The sequence below is a fragment of the Schistocerca cancellata genome, chromosome 9 (assembly GCF_023864275.1).
Source record: "Schistocerca cancellata isolate TAMUIC-IGC-003103 chromosome 9, iqSchCanc2.1, whole genome shotgun sequence".
In the NCBI taxonomy this organism is placed as follows: Eukaryota; Metazoa; Arthropoda; class Insecta; order Orthoptera; family Acrididae; genus Schistocerca; species Schistocerca cancellata.
In genome coordinates, this window is record NC_064634.1 from 33,010,258 (window position 1) to 33,024,809 (window position 14,552).

Sequence of the window (14,552 nt, forward strand, 5' to 3'; positions counted from 1 at the left end):
ACTCCGGGATGATGATGGCATTGAAACAGAGGATTACACGAGTAAAGCTGAAATACTGGACACATTTTTCCAAAACTGTTTCACAGAGGAAGACCGCACTGCAGTTCCTTCTCCAAATCCTCGCACAAATGAAAAAAGTAGCTGACATCGAAATAAGTAGCCAAAGAATAGAAAAGCAACTGGAATCACTCAACAGAGGAAAGTGCACTGGACCTGACGGGATACCAACTCGATTCTACACAGAGCACGCGGAAGAACTTGCCCCCCTTCAAACAGCCGTGTACTGCAAGTCTCTAGTGGAACGAAAGGTTCCAAGTGATTGGGAAAGAGCGCAGGTAGTCCCAGTCTTGAAAAAGGGTCGGCGAGCAGATGAGGAAAACTATAGACCCATATCTCTGACGTCGATCTGTTGTAGAATTTTAGAACATGTTTTTTGCTCGCGTATCATGTCGTTTCTGGAATCCCATAATCTACTCTGTGGGAATCAACATGGATTCCGGAAACAGCGATCGTGTGAGACCCAACTCGCTTTATTTGTTGGTGAGACCCAGAAAATATTAGATACAGGCTCCCAGGTAGAAGCCATTTTCCTTGACTTCCGGAAGGCGTTCGATACAGTTACGCACTGTCGCCTGATAAACAAAGTAAGAGCCTACGGAATATCAGACCAGCTGTGTGGCTGGATTGAAGAGTTTTTAGCAAACAGAACACAGCATGTTGTTTTCAATGGAGAGACGTCTACAGACGTTATAGCAACCTCTGGCGTGCCACAGGGGAGTGTTATGGGACCATTGCTTTTCACAATATATATAAATGACCTAGTAGATAGTGTCGGAAGTTCCATGCGGCTTTTCGCGGATGATGCTGTAGCATACAGAGAAGTTGCAGCATTAGAAAATTGTAGCGAAATGCAGGAAGATTTGCAGCGGATAGGCACTTGGTGCAAGGAGTGGCAACTGACCCTTAACATAGACAAATGTAATGTATTGCGAATAAATAGTTAGAAGGATCCTTTATTGTACGATTATATGATAGCGGAACAAACACTGGCAGCAGTTACTTCTGTAAAATGTCTGGGAGTTTGCATACGGAACGATTTGAAGTGGAATGATCATATAAAATCAATTGTTGGTAAGGCGGGTGCCAGGTGAAATTAATTGGGAGAGTCCTTAGAAAATGTAGCCCATCTACAAAGGAGGTAGCTTACAAAACACTCGTTCGACCTATACTTGAGTATTACTCATCAGTGTGGGATCCGTACCAGGTCAGGTTGACGGAGGAGATAGAGAAGATCCAAAGAAAAGCGGCACGTTTCGTCAGAGGGTTATTTAGTAAGCGTGATAGCGTTACGGAGATGTTCAGCAAACGCAAGTGGCAGATTCTGCAAGAGAGGCGCTCTGCATCGCGGTGTAGCTTGCTCGCCAGGTTTCGAGAGGGTGCGTTTCTGGATGAGGTATCGAATATATTGCTTCCCCCTACTTATATCTCCCGAGGAGATCACGAATGTAAAATTAGAGAGATTAGAGCGCGCACAGAGGCTTTCAGACAGTCGTTCTTCCCGCGAACCATACGCGACTGGAACAGGAAATGGAGGTAATGACAGTGGCACGTAAAGTGCCCTCCGCCACACACCGTTGGGTGGTTTGCGGAGTATAAATGTAGATGTAGATATCTCAGCGGTAACTGCTGCCTTCTCCATCGTGCCAAGTTAATTGTGCCAACAACTACTTGAGTGCAATAATAACCAGAACTTTGCTGGTTTAAAAAATGTCAAGATACAGACATACAGTAGATTCCGTGTCGTGTCCAGTTACCCAGTCCTCCCCTATGTACCTTATAAATAAGAAATTTGAAATACCTCATCTAAATTACAATGAAATGAACACCCTTAGCTGCTTACACGCGTTGACACACGTCAACGGGAACGGATGAAAATGTGTGACCCGACCGGGACTCGAAACCGGGATCTCCTGCTTACATGGCAGACGCTCTATCCATCTTTTTTTTCTTTTTTTTAATCGCATTTTGTTCGTTTTAGTTCGTTGTATCTGCTCGGGGCGGACGTCGATAGACACCCGTTTCAGTTCGTTGTAGATTCATTAACTCAGTTTTCTTATTACAAAGGGCGGCTAGCCCTGACCGAACACGCTGAGCTACCGTGCCGGCTATCCATCTGAACCACCGAGGGCACAGAGAATAGCGCGACTGCAGGGATTTATCTCTGGCACGCCTCCCGCGAAACCCACATTCTCAACGTATTGTGCCGCATTACATTGGTAGTGCCCCCGCCCATTATACGCATTACTCCCGGCGCGTTGCCGATTCCCGTAAGAGTTCGGGCACTGTTCGTGCATTCGCACAGAAGAAGAAGGTCAAGTGGCCAGTGAGGCTTAACTATATATATATACTATGATGGTACCTGTTCTTTCGGACATGTCCGAAAAAAAATGCTTCAAATGGCTCTGAGCACTATGGGACTTAACATCAATGGTCATCAGTCGCCTAGAACATAGAATTACTTAAACCTAAGTAACCTAAAGACATCACACAACACCCAGTCATCACGAGCCAGAGAAAATCCCTGACGCCGCCGGGAATCGAACCCGGGAACCCGGGCGCGAGAAGCTAGAACTCTACCGCACGACCACGAGCTGCGGACTCATTTCCGAAAGAACAGATAGCATCGGTGACCATGCAGCTCGTTAGAATGAAATTATGTACGAAAGAACAGATACCATCTTAATATATATATATATATATATATATATATATATATATACGAGGGCAGTTCAATAAGTAATGCAACACATTTTTTTGCAGAAACAGGGGTTGTTTTATTCAGCATTGAAATACACCAGGTTATTCCCCAATCTTTTAGCTACACAACACTATTTTTCAACGTAATCTCCATTCAATGCTACGGCCTTACGCCACCTTGAAATGAGGGCCTGTATGCCTGCACGGTACCATTCCACTGGTAGATGTCGGAGCCAACGTCGTACTGCATCAATAACTTCTTCATCATCCGCGTAGTGCCTCCCACGGATTGCGTCCTTCACTGGGCCAAACATATGGAAATCCGACGGTGCGAGATCGGGGCTGTAGGGTGCATGAGGAAGAACAGTCCACTGAAGTTTTGTGAGCTCCTCTCGGGTGCGAAGACTTGTGTGAGGTCTTGCGTTGTTGTGAAGAAGGAGAAGTTCGTTCAGATTTTTGTGCCTACGAACACGCTGAAGTCGTTTCTTCAATTTCTGAAGAGTAGCTCAATACACTTCAGAGTTGATCGTTTGACCATGGGGAAGGACATCGAACAGAATAACCCTTCAGCGTCCCAGAAGACTGTAACCATGACTCCATTAATTGCCGTTTTGTTTCATGTTCGAAGTGATGAACCCATGTTTCATCGCCTGTAACAATCTTTGAGAAGAAATTGTCACCCTCAGCCACATGACAAGCAAGCAATTCCGCACAGATGGTTCTCCTTTGCTCTGTATGGTGTTCGGTTAGACAACGAGGGACCCAGCGGGAACAAACCTTTGAATATCCCAACTGGTGAACAATTGTGACAGCACTACCAACAGAGATGTCAAGGTGAGCACTGAGTTGTTTGATGGTGATCCGTCGATCATCTCGAACGAGTGTGTTCGCACGCTCCGCCATTGCAGGAGTCACAGCTGTGCACGGCCGGCCCGCACGCGGGAGATCAGACAGTCCTGCTTGACCTTGCGGCGATGATGACACACGCTTTGCCCAACGACTCACCGTGCTTTTGTCCACTGCCAGATCACCGTAAACATTCTGCAAGCGCCAATGAATACCTGAGATGCCCTGGTTTTCCGTCAAAAGAAACTCGATCACTGCCCATTGTTTGCAACGGACATCCGTTACAGACGCCATTTTAACAGCTCCGTACAGCGCTGCCACCTGTCGGAAGTCAATGAAACTATACGAGACGAAGCGGGAATGTTTGAAAATATTCCACAAGAAATTTCCGCTTTTTTTAAACCAAAATTGGCCGAGAAAAAAAATGTGTTGCATTACTTATTGAACTGCCCTCGTATATATATATATATATATATATATATATATATATACGGGAATCGGCAATGCGCCGCGAGCAATGAGTATAATCGGTGGTGGCACTATGAATGTAGTGAGGGACAATACGCTGAGAATGTGGGATTCGCGGGAGGCGTGCCAGAGATAAATCCCTGCAGTCGCCCTATCCTCTGTGTCCTCGGTGGCTCAGATCGATAGAGCGTCTGTCATGTAAGCAGGAGATCCCGGGTTCGAGTCCCGGTCGGGGCACACATTTTCATCTGTCGCCTTTGATGTATGTCAACGCCTGTAAGCAGCTAAGGGTGTTCATTTCATTGTAATTTCATTCTAACGAGCTGTATGGCCACCGATGGTATCTGTTATTTCGGAAACGTCTGAAAGGACAGATACCATCTTAGTATATATAACTCATTTAAAATTTCAACTCGTTCCGTGTCCCTCACTAATTCAGTTTCTCGTTTTTGTTCCTCATGATGTCATGTAGTCTTATCTTTCCAATCCCGCAGCTCTGTCAAGAGTTGATTTATGTCAGCGAGAGACATAAAGAGCGAGACGTCCCCGTTGCTGAACGCCCTGGAGATCGTCGGGTCTTCCCACGACTGTGTTTTCATTGCAAGGTCCCTGGGACTCCCCCATTCATTTCCATCGCGCCTAATCGTCGCATCTCGGCGAACCGGACGCAATTATCTGGGCCGCGCCGTCGGCCCCTGGGTGGAAATTAAAACGGCGGGATCGCCGGTGGAGGAGGAAGCTCGCAGAGTTACTATCGAGGGCGCCCCGCGGGTGTTCCGCGGCACGAACACCTTCTGACTACCTCCCTCCCTCCCTCCCTCCCTCCATCCTTAACTCACCCTATTCGCACCAGTAATCTCGGAGGCCATAACTCTCCGCCAGCTTGGCGGGCTCTTAACCGCAGCTCTGCTATTTATGAGGTTATTACCTCTGGCCCTTTTCCTCGCCTTCCGAGAGTCCTGCGACACCATTTACTCTCCGTGTACAATAACGGCACGCACCGGAGCTAGTATATGACACGCATGCCACCTCTCGTATCCGCTTGCGTTCGTGTGTGTGTGTGTGTGTGTGTGTTTGTGTGTGTGTCGTTGTCGTCGTCGTAAAAATTCGTCGAATAAAGCGTACACAATGCTCGCTCCATAAACTGCTCTGGAAAACTTTATTACGAAGTCTTCGAAGTCCATACCTGGAAGCCACCGTCCCAATAAACTCTTGATACTTAACTACACACACACACACACACACACACACACACACACACACACACACACACACGTATGATGTAAGACACCATTTATTCAAGAAAGGTAGTAGGAGTTATTCACAAATTGACAGGTCCGTGTTCAAACAACTATGGGACTTAACATTTGAGGTCATCAGTCCCCTAGAACTTAGAACTACTTAAACCTAACTAACCTAAGGACACCACACACATCCATGCCCGAGGCAGGATTCGAACCTGTGACCGTAGCAGCAGCGCGGTTCCTGAGCTTACCATGACACTACGCATCCTTCGGTATTCGCCGGCCCTGGGCCTACGAAGAATTCAGCGGGCTAGATGGGTTAGGTGTTCTACATACTTCTTACTGCAGTTGACTGGTGGAGTGATTTTCGACAAGAAAACCTTAACAACGAGTGCTGAAGCGGAGATAGCTGTTTTAGAAAGGGGATCATGATCCTTAGTTTTAATGGCCCTAACCCCTTTCAAATAAGTAGATGACTATCGTAGCAACACACAACGCATATGCAACCCCCAGAGTGCCTAAGCCTTCCCACCTCGTAGGGTCATAATCAAAAATGTTCAAAAGTGTGTGACTTCCCAAGGGGCCAAACAGCTGAGGTCGTAGTTCCCTAGACTTACACACTACTTAAACTAACGTATGCTAACAGCAACACATACAACCATGGCCGAGGGAGGACTCGAACCTCCGGCGGGAGAGACAGCGCAATCCGTGTCATGCCACTTCAAACCGGCTGGACTCTCGCCGCTGTGGTCATAATCAATATACTGGTAGAACAACACATGGTGTCACTGGGAAGTATAAGCGAACTTTCTGTCCCTAATGAAATGTGTTCCCCTTGATGTGATCTATCAACACTAGCCATTTGATGCAAAGACTTTGACTCAATTTATATAGCGCGAATCATGTGTACCAACTTTGATTTTATATATAAAAAACCAAAGTTGATACACACAATACTAATTGTCTAGATAGAATAAAACATTTTGTGGGTAAGAATCACCTGTCTCCAGTATGGCGACGTAGGAGGAGGACAGAATGGAAATGCACAGAGAATGACTGTACAGTAAATACTATTATTTAAAATGGTGAAGTAGTGTCGTATTTCTTGTTAAGGAAGGCCATTCGTGCACGTTGTGGCCCATGAAATAATGACTTAATAAAAAACGTTTTTATTCTACATATATTTACACTAATGAGGACGACATTTCGCACTGATCTTAATGGCGGCTCGCAATCAAAGGTAGATTCGTCAACTGCTCGTCTATAGACCCACTTTTTCTTTAATGATTTTTCTGCTGTTAACGTCTAATTTCACCCGTGTCAGTTTTCACTATTCACTGTGAAACACCCAGAATGTATACAGTGTGATCCGCGTAAGCTGTTGGTTTCACGTGTGTCCTGAACCGTTTAAGATATAACAATTCTGTTTACACCAAAATGAATTATCAAATTATCCTCGCTAACTGATGTATAGTCCCTCTTGGAAGCTTTATTAATTTCAGAGGTGGATCAACGTTCATATTTGCTGCTTATACCGTAATTGTAAAGGTGACGAATTCAATTGCGTTTAGCTCTTCAAAAAACGAGGGATAATTCCTCAGACATCATAATCTTTGAAACGTAGGATTTATTTGTTTTGAAAATAAAACCTTTCTGAGGGTTGTGTAGGCGGTCGTGTTCTTATGGGGAACTGTAGCGTAGGACATCGGATGCTGCCGGCCGGAGTGGCCGAGCGGTTAAAGGCGCTACAGTCTGGAACCGCACGACCGCTGCGGTCGCAGGTTCGAATCCTGCCTCGGGCATGGATGTGTGTGATGTCCTTAGGTTAGTTAGGTTTAAGTAGTTCTAAGTTCTAGGGGACTTATGACCACAGCAGTTGAGTCCCATAGTGCTCAGAGCCATTTGAACCATTTGAACCTCGGATGCTACCTTATTATTTATATTTTCTGCGAAAAAGCCGAGTGCGTGGCGGCGATGATTGCACTCAACGTACGTTCGCTTCAAAGAAGCAGGCGTTGTTCGCTGTGTAGGTCGCAGTTGCTCAAGCAAATCAAGATGGGCGCGACTAGTATCACCATATTTATTATGGAGTATGCGTTTAGTTTCCTAGTACATTTCAAACTTACAGCTATGACACCAACCAAATATTTCGCGCTGCCATTCAAATATCTTCGCAAACATAAAGGTTTATGATCTGTCGCAATTTTCGGATTCTGATTAATGGGAAGTAAAATCAACTGTCAGAAGCGACACGACGTTTCAGCTCTACGTTGTAGCCTTCAATGTGAAGACTGGTTTGTTGCACAATCCATGCTAGTCTATCCTATGCAAGGCGCCTCACCTTCGAGTAACTACTAAACGTACGTCCACTTGAAAATGCCTCATGTAGTCAGGCTTTGATCCATGTCTCCAATTTTCACCTCCTGCACTTAAACCCCAATACCCATTTGTATCATCCTTGTCGCCTTCCTGTTTTTAGTCAAGTGGTGCAATTAATTCCTTGTCTTCGCTTCCCATTAGTTATTGGACCCACGGATCTAATCATCTTCATCTTTTGTGGGAGATTTAGTCACTTCTTGTCCGAACGTCTTAATGACCACGTTTCACTTCCGTGCAAGGGTACACAAAATGCAAATACTCACAGAAAAGGTTTCCTAACAATTCGGTTTCTTTTATATGTTAAGATATTCCTCTTTTTCATAAATTATTTTCTTACTGTTGGCACGCTGCATGTCATGTCCAGCTTTGGCTATCATCAGCTATTTTACTGTCGAAAAACCAAAACTCATCTAGTAGGTTTAATGTCTCATTTCCTAATCTAACACCGTCAGCCCAGCCATATTTAAATCGACTACATTCCATTCATTTGGTTCTTTTGTGTTTGATTCACCTTCTTCACCTTTTTAAGACAATATCCAGTCTGTTCAACTTTTATTGCAAGCTCTTTGTCATCAATAAGAGAATTACGTTGCCACTGACAAGCCTGTATTTCTTCTTCAACTTTTTCTCTCGGAACATAAATTCCCTTTCAGAGATTCCCTTGTTTTGCAGTACTGCTTTTCTCATTCAGGAAACATTCCCCAGGCTGTGGCTAAGCCATGTCTCCGCAAGATCCTTTCTTCCAGGAGTGCTAGTTCTGCAAGGTATGCAGGAGAGCTTCTATGGAGTGTGGAAGGTAGGATATGAGGTACTGGCAGAGTTGAAGCTGTGAGGACGGGTCATGAGTCGTGCTTGGGTAGCTCAGTTGGTAGAACACTTGCCCGCGAAAGGCAAAGGTCCCACGTTCGAGTCTCTGTCCAGCACACAGTTTTAATCTGCCAGGAAGTTTCATATCAGCGCACACTCCGCTGCAGAGGGAAAATCTCATTCTGGAGACGTGATTTCTTGCTCACTAGTATTTGGCGTTCTCAGTCTAGCTGGCAGCATGTATGGCACAGGTGTGTGTGTGTGTGTGTGTGTGTGTGTGTGTGTGTGTGTGTGTGTGTGTGTGTGTGTGTGTGTGCTTACTAGTACCTCGACAAGGGATAACTCGGGAAGCTAGCAAGTTTTCTTTCTTTTGTGTGTAGCTATCGACAACTCAACGCTGCTGCTGTTCGGTGAGTGGTCTCCTTTAATCCTAATGTATTTACATTCTACCAAAATGTAGAAAAGTTGCTTTTTTGTGGTGTGTGTACTGTACACACGCCATCAAATTATTTGACTTGTCGCTCTAGCGAAGGAGGTGAGTGTCAGCAATATGTCTCGTGGTCTTATCGTGGCGTGTTTATCTTCTGCCGTTAGGTCAGACGATAGCAATGCGACTTGCACGCTTAGAGTAGGAGATTGATGGTGACCAACTTCAAACAGAACTTGATTAATTTTCACACACATTTATTAAAATAATAACAATCATAAAATTACTTAACTTGGTTCTGGATGCTATTTACAATTGACGATCTGAAGTTCCTTTGGTATTGGTACGTTAATCTTATTCTCACATATATCTCTGATACTGGACAAAAGTGTCTATACATCTATCTTCATGGCTATGTACAATAATATGGCAATCTTATTAGGCGCAGACTGAAACTTGACTCTAGATTGGTACAGACAAACGTAGAACTCGTACAGACTGGTACAGAATAATGCAGACTGGTACCGACTGGTGCAGACAAATGCAGACTGACTAATCGGAGGTCTGTACTCTCGTTATAATACCTCGCGCGTTCATGTATCACTGCGCGAGTGTGATCCGCGAGGTTCTACGGTAGCAGCAATCTCATTGACAGCGTTACATATTAATACACGGATCGGCGGAAGCAGAATTAGGTCCGTCTCTATGGCAGAGCCATCTCGTAGTGCGGAGACGGACGAGCGCTGCGCCTGCGCTGTTGTGCTTAGCGGGGCGCGCTCTAGTGGGAAAGTTGTGTACGCGCTGACTACGTGGAACTATGTACACAACATTTTGTCAAAATAATACTTCTGTTGCTGCACTCTTTGTATGCCAACTGTTAGGCTCCACATCGCCTGCCAATATTAGCTGCTTCTGGAACTAGCGTGAAGTTTGCGCACGCGGATCTGGAGTGAAAGCCGATGATTTATGCGCTGCGGCTGGTTGCAGGTGGACGGGGCTGCGGCAGCGGCCCGCGGCGGCTTCACGTGAAGAGGATCGTCTGGTGTGGTGTGGTGTGGTGTGGTCTGGGCTGGTGGTAGCTCGGCAGGCGTCGCTCCGTAATCAATCAGGGCCCGGCGCGGCTGCCGCTGCTCGATGATTTATTGGTCGCCGCGGCGCCTCCAGACCGCCCACCTCGTGCATTACGTTCGCCGCCGGAACTTTACGCAGGCCCAGAATACGCGTTTGTTTCGTGCCGCCATCTCATTGATCTCTGCGAGGATTCCACGATGTCTGCTGCTGATTTATTCCGTAACAAAGTTTGCACAAGCAGCAAAAGTTTAGATTACGTATAGCATGACTGGCACTTCTCTTACGTACCTGGTCCGAAGCCCTACCTGCTAGTAAGATTTGTATCTTCGTTTTTGCAGCAAGACATTCTCTTGTCAGGATGTACTGAATGTGGTGGTTGTACTCCGAAGTGCTTGGAAAGAAAAAGTTTGAAGCGTGTTCAGCCATCATAAATGATGGCTATTGATCACGACAAACAGCTCCGACTACTCGCACTGTTTCATAATACTACATAATCAAATGACCAGATACTTGTACGCTACTGGCCATTAAAATTGTTACACCAAGAAGAAATGCAGATGATAAACGGGTATTCATTGAACAATTATATTATACTAGAACTGACATGTGATTGCATTTTCACGCAATTTGGGTGCATACATCCTGAGAAATCAGTACCCAGAACAACCACCTCTACCCGTTATAACGGCCTTGATACGCCTCGGCACTGAGTCAAACAGAGCTTGGATTGTGTGTACAGGTACAGCTGCCCATGCAGCTTCAACACGATACCACAGTTCATTAAGAGTAGTAACTGGCGTATTGCGACGAGCCATAGTTCGGCCACCATTGGCCACACGTTTTCATTTGGTGAGAGATATGAAAAATATGCTGACCAGAGCAGCAGTCGAACATTTTTTATATCCAGGCCCGTATAGTGCAACATGCGGTCGTGCATCATCCTGCTATGTAGGGTATCGCAGGGATCGAATGAAGGGTAGAGCCACGGGTCGCAACACATCTGAAATGTAACGTCCACTGTTCGAAGTGCCGTCAATGCGAACAAGAGGTGACGGAGACGTGTAACCAATGGCACCCCATACCATCACGCCGTGTGATACGCCAGTATGGCGATGACGAATACACGCTTCCAATGTGCGTTCACCGCGATGTCGCCAAACACGGCTGCGACCATCAAGAATCTGTAACCAGAACTTGGATTCATCCGAAAAAATGACATTTTCATTCGTGCACCCAGGTTCGTCGTTGAGTACATCATCGCAGGCGCTTCTATCTGTGATGCAGCGTCAAGGGTAACCGCAACCATGGTCTTCGAGCTGATAGTACATGCTGCTACAAAATTCGTCGAACTGTTCGTGCAGATCGTTGTTGTCTTGCAACCGTCCCCATCTGTTGACTCAGGGATCGAGACGTGGCTGCACGATCTGTTACAGCCATGCGGATAAGATGCCTGTCATCTCGACTGCTAGTGATACGAGGCCGTTGGGATATAGCACAGCGTTCCGTATTGCGCTCCTGAACCCAGCGATTCCACATTCTGCTCACAGTCAGTCGATCTTAACCAACGCGAATAGTAATGTCGCGATACAATAAACCGCAATGGCTACAGGCTACAATCCGACCTTCATCAGTGTCCGAAACGTGATGCCTTCTTACACGAGGCATCACAACAACGTTTCACCAGGCAACGCCGGTCAACTGCTATTTGTGCATGAGAAATCGGTTGGAAACTTTCCTCATGTCAGGACGTTGTAGGTGTCGCCACCGGCGCCAATCATGTGTGAATGCTCTGAAAAGTTAATCATTAGCATACCACAGCATCTTCTTCCAGTCGGTTAAATTTCGCGTCAGTAGCACGTCATCTTCGTGGTGTAGCAATTTTAATGGCCATTAGTGTATATTGCTTGATTAAGAGATAAAAATTAAGTGTCAATGGATTCTATCAGCGAGATTCTAACGCTAAGGTCTCCAATATCAATGCAGTAAGGTACCTCCAGTTGCAAGCTTCATGCTTAGGTATGAATATTTGTAACCTTCTACGTGTGTCACCCTAACATCAACCTGAAATATACTAGCGGAAAAAATAATTAAAATAGAGTATTGAAATTTCGGGAATACAATTGTCTAGATAACATATTTAAGTGATTAGCATTGCAAGATCACAGGTCAAAGTTAGTGCGACGCTTTTGGGTTGGGGTTGATTTGATGGAAGAGACCAAACAGCAAGGTCATCGGTCTCATCGGATTAGGGAAGGATGGTGAAGGAAGTCGGCAGGGCCGTTTCAAAGGAACCATTCGGGTATCTGCATGAAGCGATTTAGGGAAATCACGGAAATCCTAAATCAGGATGGCAGGACGCGGGAGTGAACCATCGTCCTTACGAATGCGAGTCCAATGTGATAACCACTGCGCTACCTCGCTCGCTAAGCACGAGGTTCCAATGGCTCTGAGCACTATGGAACTTAACATCTGCGGTCATCAGTCCCATAGACTTACAACTACTTAAACCTAACTAACCTAGGGACATCACACACATCCATGCCCAAGGCAGGAATTGGACCTGCGACCGTAGCAGCAGCGCGGTTCCAGACTGTAGCGCCTAGAACCGCTCGACTACAAAAACTCGAGGTAACCCATTGCTAATGTGAAAGGCTGGTACCTTAGTAATCGCTATAACGACCACAATGCTGAATGCAAACATGCAGACTTGCATGCATTGACTTGGACAGCGGCCCGATGTCAGCTTGTGGGTTCCATGCCTGTGTGTTAACATCAAATTTTGTTTCAAACTAGGAAAATCTGCAAGTGAAACGTTTGTAATGTTACAACAAGTGTACGGCGATGATTGTTTATCGCGGACACAAGTGTTTGAGTGGTTTAAACGATTTAAAGGTGGCCGCGAAGACACCAGTGATGACACTCGCACTGGCAGACCATAGTCAGCAAAAACTGATGCAAACATTGAAAAAATCGGTAAACTTGTTCGACAAGATCGCCGTTTAACAATCAGAGCAGAGCAGCGATCTTGTCGAATAAGTTTACCGATTTTTTCAATGTTTGCATCAGTTTTTGCTGACAATGGTCTGCCAGTGCGAGTGTCATCACTGGTGTCTTCGTGGCCATCTTTAAATCGTTTAAACCACTCAAACACTTGTGTTCGCGATAAACAATCATCGCCGTACACTTGTTGTAACATTACAAACGTTTCACTTGCAGATTTTCCTAGTTTGAAACAAAATTTGATGTTAACACGCTGTTCTTTCTGTACACTCAACATTTTCCGACGCTCAGACAAAACGTCAACTACTTAAAACAGACGCCACGGGCAGACTGAGTGCAGGAGGCAGATGAAACTCGAGCAGTAGGCGGAGCGAGAGTCACGTGACAGGCCACGCGACTTTCAGCCTTATTGCATTCGTTTTATTGTATCACCAGTACTAGTCCGGTTTTTTCTAGCCACACCTCGTATAGCTTCTTGTGGCCCTATTACGCGATCTCGTTAAAACTAACTGAAGTGCTAAAAATGGCGTCTTTGCCGTCTTTAAGGCCTTCTTGACTCACATTAAAGTCACCACGTCAGTACAAAGGGAAGTAACGCTCAGGACCATTAGAGCGTGCACTTAAGGCAAACCTGATTTGCATCCTCATAGGTGTGCTATTGGCGCTAGTCTTTTGCGACTGGCGCTAAATCTGAATAATCTTTAAGATGTGGAAATACGCCTATTAACTTTCGTTTGTATCGCAACAACCTTTTCGCAACAACCTTTTTTTGGTGCTGCGATTTTTTTTCTGCAACCTCATAAATGAGTAGAGTGAAAATGCATGTCTTACGAAAGCAGGACGGCTGCAGTTTCTCCATGATTTCATCCGTTTTCACTCTCAGCATAGCAATATCATGTTGGCTAATATTAAGAGGCTACATCTGTGGGTAATCTAGACTACTGCCTCTCCGCCGGCAGTCTGGAACCGAGCGACCGCTACGGCCGCAGGTTCGAATCCTGCCTCGGGCGTGGATGTGTGTGATGTCCTTAGGTTAGTCACGTTTAATTAGTTCTAAGTTGTAGGCGACTGATGGCCTCAGAAGTTAAGTTGCGTAGTGCTCAGAGCCACTCGAACCATTTTTACTGCCTCTCCAACTACTGATACGGCTGTTCTCCCTCTACAGGGATAACATTAGCTACAGATATCGAAAATGGCTCTGAGCACTATGCGACCTAACTTCTGAGGTCATCAGTCGCCTACAACTTAGAACTAATTAAACCTGACTAACCTAAGGTCATCACACACATCCATGCCCGAGGCAGGATTCGAACCTGCGACCGTAGCGGTCGCTCAGTTCCAGACTGTAGAGCCCAGAACCGCACGCCCACTCCGGCCGGCAGCTACAGATATCGTTTCAAAGTAGTTGCCCCTATGGAACAGCTATCAGTATCTCTGAGGCTCCCCATAGAGGGAGGGAGAGTGGTTCCTGGGTGGAAGCAACGGATAAAGTTACTGAAATAAGTTGTCCGCTCGAGTCCAGATCTACATTTATAGATTGGCCATAAAGTGAG